The sequence below is a fragment of the Poeciliopsis prolifica genome, unplaced genomic scaffold, assembly GCF_027474105.1.
Source record: "Poeciliopsis prolifica strain line A6 unplaced genomic scaffold, Auburn_PproV2 SCAFFOLD002, whole genome shotgun sequence".
In the NCBI taxonomy this organism is placed as follows: domain Eukaryota; kingdom Metazoa; phylum Chordata; class Actinopteri; order Cyprinodontiformes; family Poeciliidae; genus Poeciliopsis; species Poeciliopsis prolifica.
The window spans coordinates 12,167,986-12,181,772 of record NW_026562377.1 but is presented as its reverse complement, the minus strand read 5'-3'; the positions used below and the strand labels follow the sequence as shown (position 1 = coordinate 12,181,772).

General features: G+C 37.4%; 1 long non-coding RNA gene across 1 annotated transcript; it reads left to right on the top strand.

Annotated features, from left to right (window-relative positions):
* Positions 1-942: 942 nt before the first annotated feature.
* On the top strand, positions 943-3,674 carry LOC129378555 (uncharacterized). Its single transcript, XR_008608059.1, has 3 exons — positions 943-972; positions 1,206-1,345; positions 3,623-3,674. It is a non-coding gene; the product is annotated as an uncharacterized LOC129378555 (long non-coding RNA).
* Positions 3,675-13,787: the final 10,113 nt, after the last annotated feature.

The window sequence follows — 13,787 nt, the reverse complement described above, 5'->3', positions numbered from 1 at the left end:
GACGTCCACTAGCTACTTTTTCTGCTGAGCCACATACAACAGTGAGTGACTAAGAGGTTAATTATCTGAGCACAAGTTGCCTAAATTTAAAAGTTCAAAGTTCAAATTGAATCACTAACTCTATTGTCAAAGCTGCTGTATCAGCTAAACTTCAGCTGCAACTTTAAAACATTCAGTTATATAACCACATTCTGCTGATTTTGGACAGATGTGGATATTAAAAACAGGTAGATTGTTGGTTCTCAATCAACATCTATTTTTGGGAGTTTTTTATAAAATGAAAATATGAATGTTTGGGTTATGCAAGACGTCCCAGTTCCGTTTAATGTTTTTACATTGCACAGTTTAACATTCCCTGAAACTATTTAGAAAATAAAGCCAGAGCCGATTAGTTTCAAATGTACGTTCTGAACCATTTCCAGTTCTCTACATTTAGTAGAGTCACCAGTTAAGAAGAAATTCACTTTCCACTCTATAAGCTCTTCTTTTTCTGGTCTGCTCCTATTTTTCTTTTTTTTTCATCTCTCTTCTTTTCAAGTTATAGAGGAATGTAAAAGTCCTCTGAAAAGCTGCAGGCAGCTTTGCATTCCAGCCTGTATGTCTGTGTCAGTAGGTTAGACAGGCTGGTGGAGGCTCGTGACTTCTCCAGCGACAGATGGGAACTGGACCCAGAGCAATGACCCTTTGCTTTGTCTCCACAACCTCTAAACCTCTGATCAGCTCAGTCCAACATGAGAAACACTTGCAAAGAAAAATGTATTCCATTTTTCAGTCTTGGCTTGAAAAAGATCTTGCTGTGAACGTTTACATATAAAACTATTAATGATAAAATTGAGGAAAAAGTAGGTAATAAATGAAATTAGGTTTGTAATTACATCTCTGTTGATGTTTTTTTTTTATCTAATTGCTGCCTGAATGTGACTTTTTTTGGCACAGTAAGAGCAGCAATCAACAACCACCCCAGATTTGAAGGTAAATCATTTTCAGTTGTACATCTGGAAACTTTTAAGATTCTTATTTTGAAGAAGATAAAAGGGCTATTTGTCCTTGGGATTTATGTGGTCTTTTTAAACGTGTTTTATTGTCTTTTGAGAGATGCTCTTCTCATTTTCTTTCAGAAACAAACTCTTTGGATGATGGAAATTGTATATAATTATTAATCAAGCAGGGATCTGAATGATTAAAGACTTGATATTTTTTGACAGTCTCAGTTATTAGGAAGAGAAGAAGATGTGGCTCTTGAGGTCTCCTGTTTTGATGGCGGCATCAGCTTTTCGGGTTTGCCTGGTAACATCGAAGTAGAGAACAACTGGAGAACCTCCATCAGTCTTAAACTGCTTATGAGGTAATATTTTGGTTATTCAGTAGAAAACTGCAGACAGTATGAGTGATCTGTATGAATGTTTTCACTGGCGTCATGAAAAATCCTGAATGCACACCCCCACAAGATAGTTACAATAGCTTTTAAAGCAATATCAGGCTAACAGCTGATATTTTTTTGGTTATTTTAACATTTATTGTTTTTTTGTAAAATAGAAAAATCAGACTGAAAAAATGTATTGAGGGAGTTTTAAAAAGATCTGGTGGTATGTAGAATGAGATAGAATCAGCAGTGGTTCAGCATGTGGTTTCCCCTGACGTTACATCTCCCACTTTTAACTAGCTTGTTTTTTCTCATTTACTACACCTCAGAGCACCGTAGACTTTTTAAAGATTCTGAAACCCACTAAAATTAAAGCTCAGACATACAGAGCAAAAAGATGTTTATTGTGCTTGACAATAAAGTAGAGCTTTGACCACGATTTCCTATTTCAATTTGATGACAGCTATGCAAGGCATTCACAAAATGTGGGAATCTTAAGAGCAGATACAACAAAAGAAAACAAACAGGAGTTGCTTTGACCTGTACATTAGTCACGCTGAGATTAAGTTTTTTTTAATCTGTTGAGGGGTGTGTGTTTCTTCAAAACACATTTCAAACATGTTCAAGCGCATAAGGCAACTTCAGTATGTCGACACATTCTGCAAATCCAGGCAGCAGGAGCTGAACTCTTGATTAAGCAGGAGAGAAGTGGCTCAGTGATTTCTAGATTCAATCTGAAACAAAATCGCACAGACTGACACACAGAGCAACAGTCTCCTTCAATAACAGGAATCCTGACTGGGAGCATTCCTGTCACCCAGTGTTAGTACCATTTGCTTAATAGAGCAAACAATAGTTTCTGTCAATTTCATTTTCGTAAGCTGAATGATTATAGAGCTTATCCTCTGCATTAAGTCCAACATGCTGCTTTCCCACATCCAGCAGGCATGAGTGATTCATTAGACTTTATCAAAGGAGCTGCCTGATTCTTTTAAACTCTGCTTCAGATGCTTTATGGACTTTTAACACAAACTCTTTAGTACTGCAGTGACAAATGAATTAATGTAATGCAAACACAGTGGAGTTTGCGTGTTATTGCCTCTGTTCACACGACGAACCACCCTTGCAGGTTTTGTTGCAGCATTACAGCTGATGAACCTCAGTTCAGACCTGCTCTGATTACTCGCTGCACCAGAAAATCTTCTCTGCTGTGTCATTTTTACATGATTGCTGATTCTTTGTTATGAACTCAGTGACTCCAGCTAAACAAAGACAATGCACATGGTGCCTAATATAAGGGCTGAACAAGTCAATATTTTTCATTTTAATTATCTCAAATGAAGTCACTGATATGAGATTCACAACAACCTAACAAGTCTACACATACAAAAATTTAAATAAAAGGAAATTAAATTTTATTAGAGGAAAATAACATTTAAAATGTGGAAGTGAAATTTAGAAAGTTTTCCTAATACTGCTTTCGAATCAATGTATTGTTTAATACTATCTGAAAGCCCATAAAAAGGTTTCTCTTTACGAAAGCATGTTATACAGTGGACCTTCATAAAATCTCCCGCCATTGCAAAACTTGGTATGGCAACGGTGGTAGCTGCAATGTTCAGGTAAGTGCCAGTGGAGCCATAATAATCCTGAACTGAAGAGAATATAATTTCACCGTAAAGCAGCTGCAAACAGGTGCTCCTCTCAAGAGTTTTGATGGAGAAGTTAAAAAAAAATAATCAAAAGTTATTTTTCCCAGAGCCAAGAAGCACTTGCAGCTTCAGCAAGACCTTGAAAGTCAGATATAGTTTCTGCCACGAAGATATCGAGCAATACACTCAACCACAATGGCCTTGTTCTCAACAAGATTTTGTTGAAACTTTTCGAAATCGATCCCAGGAACATAATATACACCAATATCACAACATAGCCAAAAACATGACCCTAAAAGTACATTTTTATCTTGCTCCCAAAGATTTTTTAAAAAAACAACTTAAGCTTAAGTCTGAAAAATAAATCATTAAATTATAACATCAGTATCTTTCTTAACATTTGAGTCAAGACTGGTGCTGCATTGTTGTAACACTGTTGTTTTGTTTTGATTTTTTGGTAAAAGGTGTTCTGCAGCTGAAACTGCATTGTGTTAGATTGTTTTCGTCTGTGTCTGTGTTCAGAAGTATTTTCCTATGTCAGACGGGGACTATGCAAGGTTGTTTGTGTGTCGTCTGATGTTGTGTGTCTGTGTTTGTGTGCTTGCAGGAGGAGGAAAGAGGGGGCAGTTTGCAGCAGGAGGTCGTCGAATGAAATGAAGGAAACGGGAAGGAAATGACAAATGTTTGCTCCATGAAACTGCAAACTGCCGTTCTCTCTTCACCGTCCTGTGTGGAAACTTAAGCTCACAAATACATAGTTCCACACTCTATTGTCAACGTAAAAATATATATATATATATCAACACAGTCTGTGGCAATGATTGAATGATATTAAAATGTTGATCTTGGGGGGAAAAAGACAGTAGCGATATGCTAAGAGGAAGTGGAAATAAAAGAGACTGAAGAAATGTCAGCAGATAAAGACGGAAGAAAGATGACATAGAAAATGATAAATGTGGTTTGTTTTTTGTCACCAATGGTATGCTACATTATAAGTCTTGAATAAAGTTTGTCTTTCATTCAGCAATCATTTAGTTACTGACAATCACATAAACATCCATCAAAGCTGCTTTGAACTTTTGTTCCTGAAGACAAATCTCAACCCAACCGGTTTGGTGAAACAATCAGAGCATATTTAGCTGCTTAACTGAGGCCAAATAAACAACTTCTCCTCAAACCTCAGAGCAAGTCAGTGTAGGAAGTGACTTATTGGACTCTGATAACCCAGAGATCAGCAAAAACATACTGACAGCAAAAAACACTGGCGCTCTGGATCAGATAAAACCTTGGCATGTCTACTATTGTTTGCCTTAACCAGCCAGTAACACCCGATCAGCTGTGCCGGCGATTTAAATCACAAAAAGACCGGCCTGATTCAACAGGACTTCTCTTTGACAAAGCATAATTCATCCCAAAAAAATGCAGCCGAAAACAAGAAAGGAATGTCAAGGGAAGGTGAAAGGTCACTGGAAGAATGTCATCAGTACTGTTGTTATTGCAAATGGATGTGCATAGCTATGTGTGTGTGTGAGCATGCAATGTTTTCCTCATTCCTACATAAAGGAAAATAAGCAGATGATCCATCAGTTTGATTCGGGTGCAATGCTTCTCATGTGCCTCATTCAGGTAACGTTTTTATTTTGGGTGTCTGAAAACAAGTTGCACATTTCCTGCAACAATCACAGTATGATTTGCGACAGGATATTGGCTTCAAATTAAGCTTATTATTGGCAAACTTAAACACTCAAGGTTTTTGTAAAATTATTTGACACCAATGAAGATTTATTTACTTTCAAACACAGGTTTGTAAATGGATTAATTACTGAACTTTGACTAGACCACTTTAACTCATGAATATGCTTTAACATAAGCCATTTGATAAGTTAAAGGTTAGTTCACCATTTTTATGAACTGCATTTGATCCACTGGAGTTCAAAACCTTCAATATTTGAACCTGAACTAGTTGATCTTCTACACTAAGTAGAGATTCTTGATTCGCAGCTTGAGATTTACAAAGCCATTATCCTGTTATTGAAAACACCAAAAAATATCATCTTAAGTGTTTAAGACTCCTACAGCATGGAAACCACAATGCATATGCAATAAGCCTGGCCTGTATTTATCTACACTGATTCTTTAAGGTTGTTTTGTACACCTTACAGTAAAGGTGGGTACAGTACAGTCCAGGACTGTACTGGGTTTACAGTACAGTCCAGTACTATACTGGGTTTACAGTCCAGTAGAACTCGAATCAGTAAACCCTGGTCCGAGTTTGCTTTAATAATACCAGCAGTGGTACTAAACTTTCATCTGACCACATTTCTTTACTCACATTTAATTCACACTTCCTTCACATATGATCATTTCCCTTGTCAGTCTTACTTCATGTGTATTTGCATTGTGTTGTAGTCCACTTCCTGTATTAGAATCTGTGTAACAAGACCAAGTCCTACCTTTTAGGCAAACCAGATTTTACTTATTTCAACCAAACAGACCAGATTTTCCCAGAAAATGAAGCAGAGAGTGAGTCAATAGGGCTAAATCAAAGCATAGTCTTTGACTTTCTATGTAAAAATAAAAGTGGAGGCGTAGCAGGAGCTTTGCAGGGGCATTATTCATTTAAGAATCACAATTGTCTCCATACATCATGTTTTGTCTGTAGACCAAACATCTTAGTTTGACCAAAGAAAATTAACTTTTTTACGTTTGCCCTATTTGGCACCAAAATGTTGTTGAATATTTTTATGTGCTTAATGAACTTGCAGATGTAGTTTTTCCCAATTCCAAAGTTACCTGACAAAGGTATATTTATTTCCTTGTTTCTTTTTTATTTTGTTTTTCCATTTTTAAAAAAAATGTTCACCAAAAATGCCTTTTGGCAAACCATATAAGCAATAAAAATTTTGCAAGATATTAAATTTTACATAATTTAAGTTTAAAGATTAGATCAAGTGGAATGAAAACTGAAAAAAAAAATTCATTTGTAAAATGTACATTAAGCAAATCAGAGACAATCTGATGCATTGGCATAGCATTTTCGTTGGTAAATCTTGTCTCATACATCCAACTGGTTTATATGACAAATAGAAACTTTGCAACCTCAGTTAATAAGTAAGCAAAGTCCGCCTAAATTATTAAAACTTGCTGCTCTAAGCACATTATGTAAGATAGTTGTTTGCAGAAAAAAAAGTCCTGGTAAAGAGAAAGTGAGCAGATTTTATGCTTTTAGGATCTGCAGCATGGAACAAAATTAATGTCTTTGTAGATGGAAAAACAAATAGAAAAAATAAAAACCCTGGAGGAAAAGCAAATGTCTCTGAGAATGTAGGAAAACTGCTGCATAAATCAGCTGCAATAAAGCCTGTGTTCAGCACCATTAAACACTCATTAAATCATGCACTGCCACTTTAAGGCTTACCTCCAGGTAAGGTAGCAGATAATGTGGGATAGTAGCCAAGAACAATGTGTACTTAGTTAACTGTGAGTGTCTCCTGAGACCAGATGATGTGTTAACTCCTTGGAGGTAACGTTGCATGTGGGGTTGGGCGGTCACGGTGAGATTACAGTCTGGACATGGAAGTCCAGCAAGGTTGCTCTCTTGTCTGCTGCGGCTCATGGTCTGTGTCTTAAGAGGCTTTAACAGGCTTGGAAGGGATGAGCTGCCATCTGGCTAAATCCTGAACAGCCAGTCACATATGGTTGGTGGAAATATGTTGACATCGCTTATGTGATGCCTCCTGAAGCTCTTTCATCTTCTGTCTATATGAAGATGACTTTTCTTTTTTATAGTATCTATACCTGTCAAAAAGCTGTACCCAATCTGCCACTCATTCAATGAGTCAATCATCCGTTTTCTTTTTCCACCCTCGAAGAAGATCAGTGTTTCATCTGATTTGAGCTTAAAATCAACACTGCAAGGAGGCATACTAAGCTTTGTTCCTTATATCTGCAGCAAAGTTTCACACTGGTTTTATTTTCATTGTGCCATTATTTTTGACAAAGGAACAGAACAGAAATATCTCTATAGTTTTGCAGGTAGATGGATGTTTTAAACTGACTTCCAGCAAACAATGCTAAAGGCGGAAGATACTGGAAACATGGTGTTTGGATCAGAGAAAGCCATTGCCTGACAAGAACACGACTGCATGACAGTGCAATCTCTTTTGACATCACAGGAAGAAGCTTTGGGAACTCTTAGGATTTGTAAAACCCACCATATTTGTGAGTGTTCTAAGTTTAAAAGTGTAAAAATTGTTGCAAAAGATTCTAATTTGGAGGCAGAAACCAGGAAATGAGCTTGAACAGGGAAAGTGGTTTCCTGATGGGAAGACAACAAAGAACTAAACACAAGAACTTCTAGAAATGTAGGTAGAGACAAGAAATGCCTCTAATTATCAGTCAATCTAAACTATCTGTCATCTCCCTCAGGGAACTGCTCCTCTCTAAGCACCTCCTCCTGATGAACCTTAACAACTCCAGCTGCATTTGCTTGTCACACCCTGTAATGAGAAGAAGAAACACACAAATACCAATCTGCATACAACCCTTTAGACATAACCATATTGCCTTGTATAAAATCTATTATTCTTCTCAGCATGTTGCTGCTCTGCTTCAGAATACATTTAATGTTTTCAGAGTGACATGCAGTGTTAGTTATCCGATTGCTTGTAAAGTTCGTGAATGCATCATGAAATTCCTTTTCATATCCAACATTATAGATATTTAGATTAAGCAAAATATGTTCAGATGTTGTTGTGAAGATCCACCAAAGGGTCTTGCTCAGGTCTCTGCAAATGTTAGTTGGATCCCGGTGACACACAGTCATGCACAGAATTGATCAATACATAAAGGTTGGGCTGTAACTCTTTTGTCCTGTTACAGGTCACAAATCCAATGGAAAATTCAAGCTGGATTTGCATAATCAATGACCAGTAGCTCCCTAAATCTGCCTTGCAAAATATGTCAAGCTGTAGTAAAATCAAAGGGGATGCACGAGCTAATGGTTTTCCAGTGTAATCTCATAGATTGATCTTTGGGGTATGATAATAAAATGTTTACTGAGATAACAAGCCATTTTCAACTAGAATATATTTACAGCAGTTTAAATGAAAACATTCAACATGCCTGGAAAACGAGATGAAGTCTTCATCTGTCAAAAATAGAAAATTTGCACATGTGCCCTTATTTCTTCACATTAGTGAAAGTTTGAAAAAGTTCAGCCTCTCTTCAATTAAAGGCCTTTGCAAGTTGAGTTCAGGCCTCTGCTTAGACTGTCAGGACTGGGGGCTCGCGTCATGATTTTCTCTCGCTCTTCTGTTATTATTCTGTTTCCTCTGTGTGAACGGAAAGACCAAAATAACCCTGCTGAAATCTACAGCTCTCCAGGGGCAAAGCTTTTGTGTCAGAGCAAGTAAAAAAAAAAACAAGAGCAGAGCCAACTGAATGGGACACTACGAGTGCAACAGTTTCAAGGCCTCATGCGGCTCGGTCCATAGATACAGACACGGCTCATTAAATGGTCAGGCTGTGTGGAGTCCCACTGGGAAGTGTCAGATGAGACAATGAGCTGTTATTTTACAGATGAAACTGGGAGTTGCAGTCTGGCCTGAAGTTTAGTGACGAAATGGTTCTGCAAAGAGTGTGTGGGATGTGAGGATGGAGAGATTAACTGGAAAATTAATGGATGCTCTAAAACATTTTTGTAGCTTTGCCAGCTAACAGTTCATGCTAAAAGATTGACTGAAATGCATTAATAGGAGATAAGAAGGTCAATTTATAATCTGGTTTAACAAAGAATCCAGTTCCCAGTGTAGGATTTATTATCATTTATTAGGAGCAGTATGTTTTAGGAAGAATAACTGTAAATAAACCCTCATTTTTTTATTCATAATGCACATTTCAAAGTCTAGTGCTCTGACCGCAGAGCAAATCAGCAGTCCTACTGTTGAACTTGGTTCATTTTTGTGAATTAATAGTTTTTATTTTGTAGCAAGTGCATTGCTTGATTTATGGTAATGTTTTCAACATTTTATTACCTATTTGCATACAGGCATCTGCTGACACAGTTAATGAGATACAATTATTCTGTTTTCCACTAGGAGGAAAACATTCCTTCATGTCCAGATTAGCACCTGTTCAAACCATTAAGTTGTTGAGTTATCTTAAATAAAAGTTTTGTTGACTCCCGTGTGTTATTTCTACATTTTAATATTAGGATGCCATGAGTAATCAACCAAAAATTGGAATAGGGTGATTTTTCCCTGATTGGCTTAGATGTCATCAGGTTACATTCTCAACAATCAGTTTACTAAATGCATCAAAACAAATAACTTTTTAGTTTATAAAGAAACTGATCAACAACATGTACTTTAATTCAGTTTTAATAACAAATTAATGTTTGGAAGAAATAGTTTGATGCATCAATGAAAATACTTGGATAATGGTACATCTATGAAATAATCTATCAAAGAAGACCTGAATGGGGCTGACAGGCCTCATAATTTTAAATTTAGCTTACCCTGTGACACTTATTACTGTTTCATAACCAGGCGTTAAAAATTATCTCCTTTCTGCTTCAAATTCACACCTGTCTGTCTGAACCAAGAGGCTATTTTTTGTTTTTCAATACTGTCCTTAGTTATGGAGTAAATCATAAAGCAAACAGATCTCACATATAATTGAACTTAATTGAACTCTGTTTCCATTCATCTAACTTATTGTGATTGTAGTGCTGATCAGTTAAATCTTAGAAAATATGACAGATTATGACCTCTGATTGACCCATGTTAACTCCAACCAACCTCCTGCTGGAATATTTTACTTTTTGTACCATTTCCTCTGAAAAGGAAGTGGTATATATTGTCACTTATTGTCCATAGGTAGTCAATAAAAAATTACATTCACTTGATTTTTGTTTGAAGCTGATCATGAGACGTTTTCCTGATGAGTACGAATTGATGCACACTTGTTATAAGATGTCCTGCTTTAGATGGCTCCCTGTCATATTCTTTATCATAGCCCTGATGTTTTTTGAGTCAAATTCAAATTATAGTGGTTTTTTTTTTTTTATTAATCTGGACAATTCTTTAAGTTTTATGAACTGTCATATTTACACATGCCCAACATACTGGGGACAGCTGTCACATTCAACCTTACTCAGAATTTCTCTTCCTGCTTGTCGTTTTTACTCCCTTGCAGTCATTCTGGCAGTGTCACGAAATGACTAACACAGCCACACTGTGGCATGTTTTTCTCACGGCAGAGCACATCTTCCACATGAAGTTCATTCCCGATTTGGCCACCTAATGGTATGATTACACTAAAAATCACCTTCAGCAGCGGTTTCCATCATGGAGGATAGTGCTGATTACAAACTTTTGAACCACAAATTGTAGAGTTGTGCATCCAAATCCTCTTCATCTGCATTTATTTCTGAGGTAAATTCTATATACAGAATCTAATTATGAATCTACAAACCAAGGGCATGCTGGGACATGTTGCTCTGTGCAAGGCTTACATGAGATGCATCTATCTCTTTCCATCACCAAGGAAAGGTCACCACACCTCCATGCTGTGACTCAACCCCTCTGACGTCTCTCGCGCTTCGGGTGAAATCGGAGCTGGGAACACTCACAGACAGCCCTTGTGCCTTCCCAGGTCCTCTCATGTATTATGGACAACAAGATTTAACGGTTTAAAATTAAACAGTGTGGCTGCCTGGCAGTAGCGCTGATCTAGAACAGTGAACGCCTGTGGCTTTGTTCAGTGAGCGGTTAATTAGAAAGCTCAACTCTTGTGCCTCTGTCAGGTCAGAGTCTGACTGTCAGGCCTATTTGCCGTTTGTCTGTGGGAAAACTGAGTGTACTTAAACTGTAGTCAGAGCCACTTCCTCTGAAAATCATAGTGTTGTTACCTTTGATAAACGGTTTCCATGTGTTGACACAGGTGTTAGCAGGAACACAGATATAACTGTAGATATGACCCTTCACGTGTGATCATTTATCTTTATGCACATGCCCTTTCTTCTCTCTTTTTTATGAGCATGGTAGTGTGATTTAATGTTGATTTCTATGAGACGTCTATAACACACAGCAGGTCTATTTTTTAAAGAATATTTCCACATTCAAGATTCAACATGCCCACATATGTTTAAAACTAATTAATGGGTTATTGACAGACTTGTCAATAAAATGAGATTTTGCTGCTCGTCAATCATTATTTCCTCCTTCTCCAAACTTGTGAACTTTTAATATTAGTTCCTCTGTGCCCTGAACACCATGTTTTATATTCTGCTGTAAAGCACACACACCAAAACACATGTGTACAACTGTGACAGGAGTTGCCTCAGTGGATCACGTAGACGGTGAGAGTTTGATTTTGGTCTGACCATGCCGGGCTCTTGACAGCTTCCTGTCCTTCCCCACACTTCTCCTTCATCGTAACAAGAGTCAGATTTTCTTTTTCCAGATTAGATGCTGTAAACCTTTAAGAATTTGTTTCACTTAAGATTCTGTCCTGAATGTACATATAGTAATGTCCAGTGCATGTAGTGTGAATCAATCTTGTTGTCTGTAACAGGAGCTCGTTTTATTTGTTTCTACTTTCCATCAACTAAACCCATCCTCGTTTTGAGGATTAGATGTAAAAATAGTTCAATATGTTGGTTAATCCTTTGTTGGTAAAAATAGTTTCATTTGTCTTGATGCTTTCCAGAACATACAAACCAAAATCATTTAAAGTGATTGACTCATTTCTTTTTTTCTGAATGACAGATGACAAACTATTAAATTGTAATGCTCCAGTTCACCCTGGAGCATTACAAAGATTAAATATTATAGTTTTGCAATCATGTTGTTTGGGAACAAAATAATAACATGTACTCAAAAATAATAAAAAAAATAATGAGAACTAGAGCATAACAAAAGAAAACATAAATATTTGACCCTTCATGTTGCTTTAGTTTACATTAATATAGAGTTTTTAAAATATTGATACCCCTAATTACTACCAATATTGCTTTTATACATTTTTTAAAGGTACAATGACAAATTTTATTGAGATTTTATATGGAAGACACAAAGTAGTGCATATTTGTGAGAAAAATTATACATGCTGTTCAAATGTATATGCAAAAAGGAAACAGACCTGATGGAGGCACAATCAGGCTGTGGTGAAGTTTTTCTTCAGCAGACAGAGAAAAACATGTCAGAGTTGATATAAAGATGGATGGACAGGACTGGACTGTGTGATCCTGGGAGAAAAGCTAAAAAGGGTTTACAAACCACTTGAGGATGCTACAGAGGTTCACCTTCCATCAGTGCAACAACCTTAAGAAACAGCCAGAGTTGGAATGGTTTAGATCAAAGCATACTCATGTGTTAAAGTGACCCAGCTAAAGTCTCAGCCTAAGTCCAGTTCAGAGTCTGTGGTAAAAGTAGAAAATGACTGAATGAGTTATTTACTTTTTAAAAAATCAACCATAATAAACTATTCACTGAGTTGTGTTGGTCTATCATATAAAATTCCAAGAAAATGCATTGTTATAACATTACAAAAGGTGACAAAGTTCAAAGCATGGCATTATTTTTGCAGGACAATGTAGTTTAACTTTTGAACAAATTATTTCTTTGAGACGTAGGATCTCTTTACCTAAGGCTCACCCATTCAGTAGGCTGAAAACACACCTGAGTGTTTGTTTAGTCTCAAACTGGATGTGAAAAGTTAAAGTCAAAAACTCTATTTAGTCAATCCCTTCAGATCAGCAGGGAAACTGTGATTCACCTTGACAGCCTGAAACGTGTTGTGCAAACACTTTGAGACATTTAGTTGTGCGAATGGGCCGGCTGCATGAGTGGCTGATAGCCAGTTAACTTCTGACGCTGCAGAGACGGGACCCAACAAATCCTTTGTAAGAATGTAGGTCAGGAGAAAAACGGACCTATAAAAGCAGCGAGCGGCTGTAAGAGGCATGAATAGCACACACACACGGGGCCACTGGCTCCGGCTTTCTTTTCTCTCTCTGCTAATCACATTAAAATGGGCTTGTGCTGATGATGTCATACAGTTACTGTGGTTTGAGGTTTTGGGAACTTCAAGAAGCTGCAGCTGGTGTAGACAAGAAAATCCACCGCAGGAGGAAGAGAAAATAAGCGTGGGTGTCTGTGTTCAACATGCTGAAACAAACCCACGCTTGTTTCAGAGTGTTGGTGACTTCAATGGCATCCAGTGGAACCGTTTTAGCCAATCAATACACATGATCATAGCTGTCTACCTTGACAAACAGGCCATGAAGGGAATTTGTCAGAATAGCAGCCAAGAGGGCCATGATAACTCTGGAGGAACTGCAGAGACCCACAGTTTGAGTTAGCTATTACTCACACAGTCCACAAATCAGGACTTTATGGAGACTGACATAAAGAAAAATGATGGTAGCAATATCATTAGTGGGAACAACTTTTTTTCCACAAGAACAGGGAAGTGGTTCAGAGTTTTTGGGAAGCGGGATGGAGCTAAATATGGGGCATTGGAAGAAGAACACGTGTTAGAAGCAGCAAAATGCTTGAGACTGGGATGGAGGTTCACCCTCCAGTAGGTCAATGACTCTAAACAGAAAGCCAGTGCTACAATGGAATGGTTTCGATCATCTCTGCCATCATGCTAGTTTGTATGTTTTGAGGCAGTAGTATGAACTGGTGGCTCCCAGTTCCAGTAGCAGCCTTTTCCAGGGATGATCAGGCAGGTACATATGAATGCCTACATTTAATTATGAATCT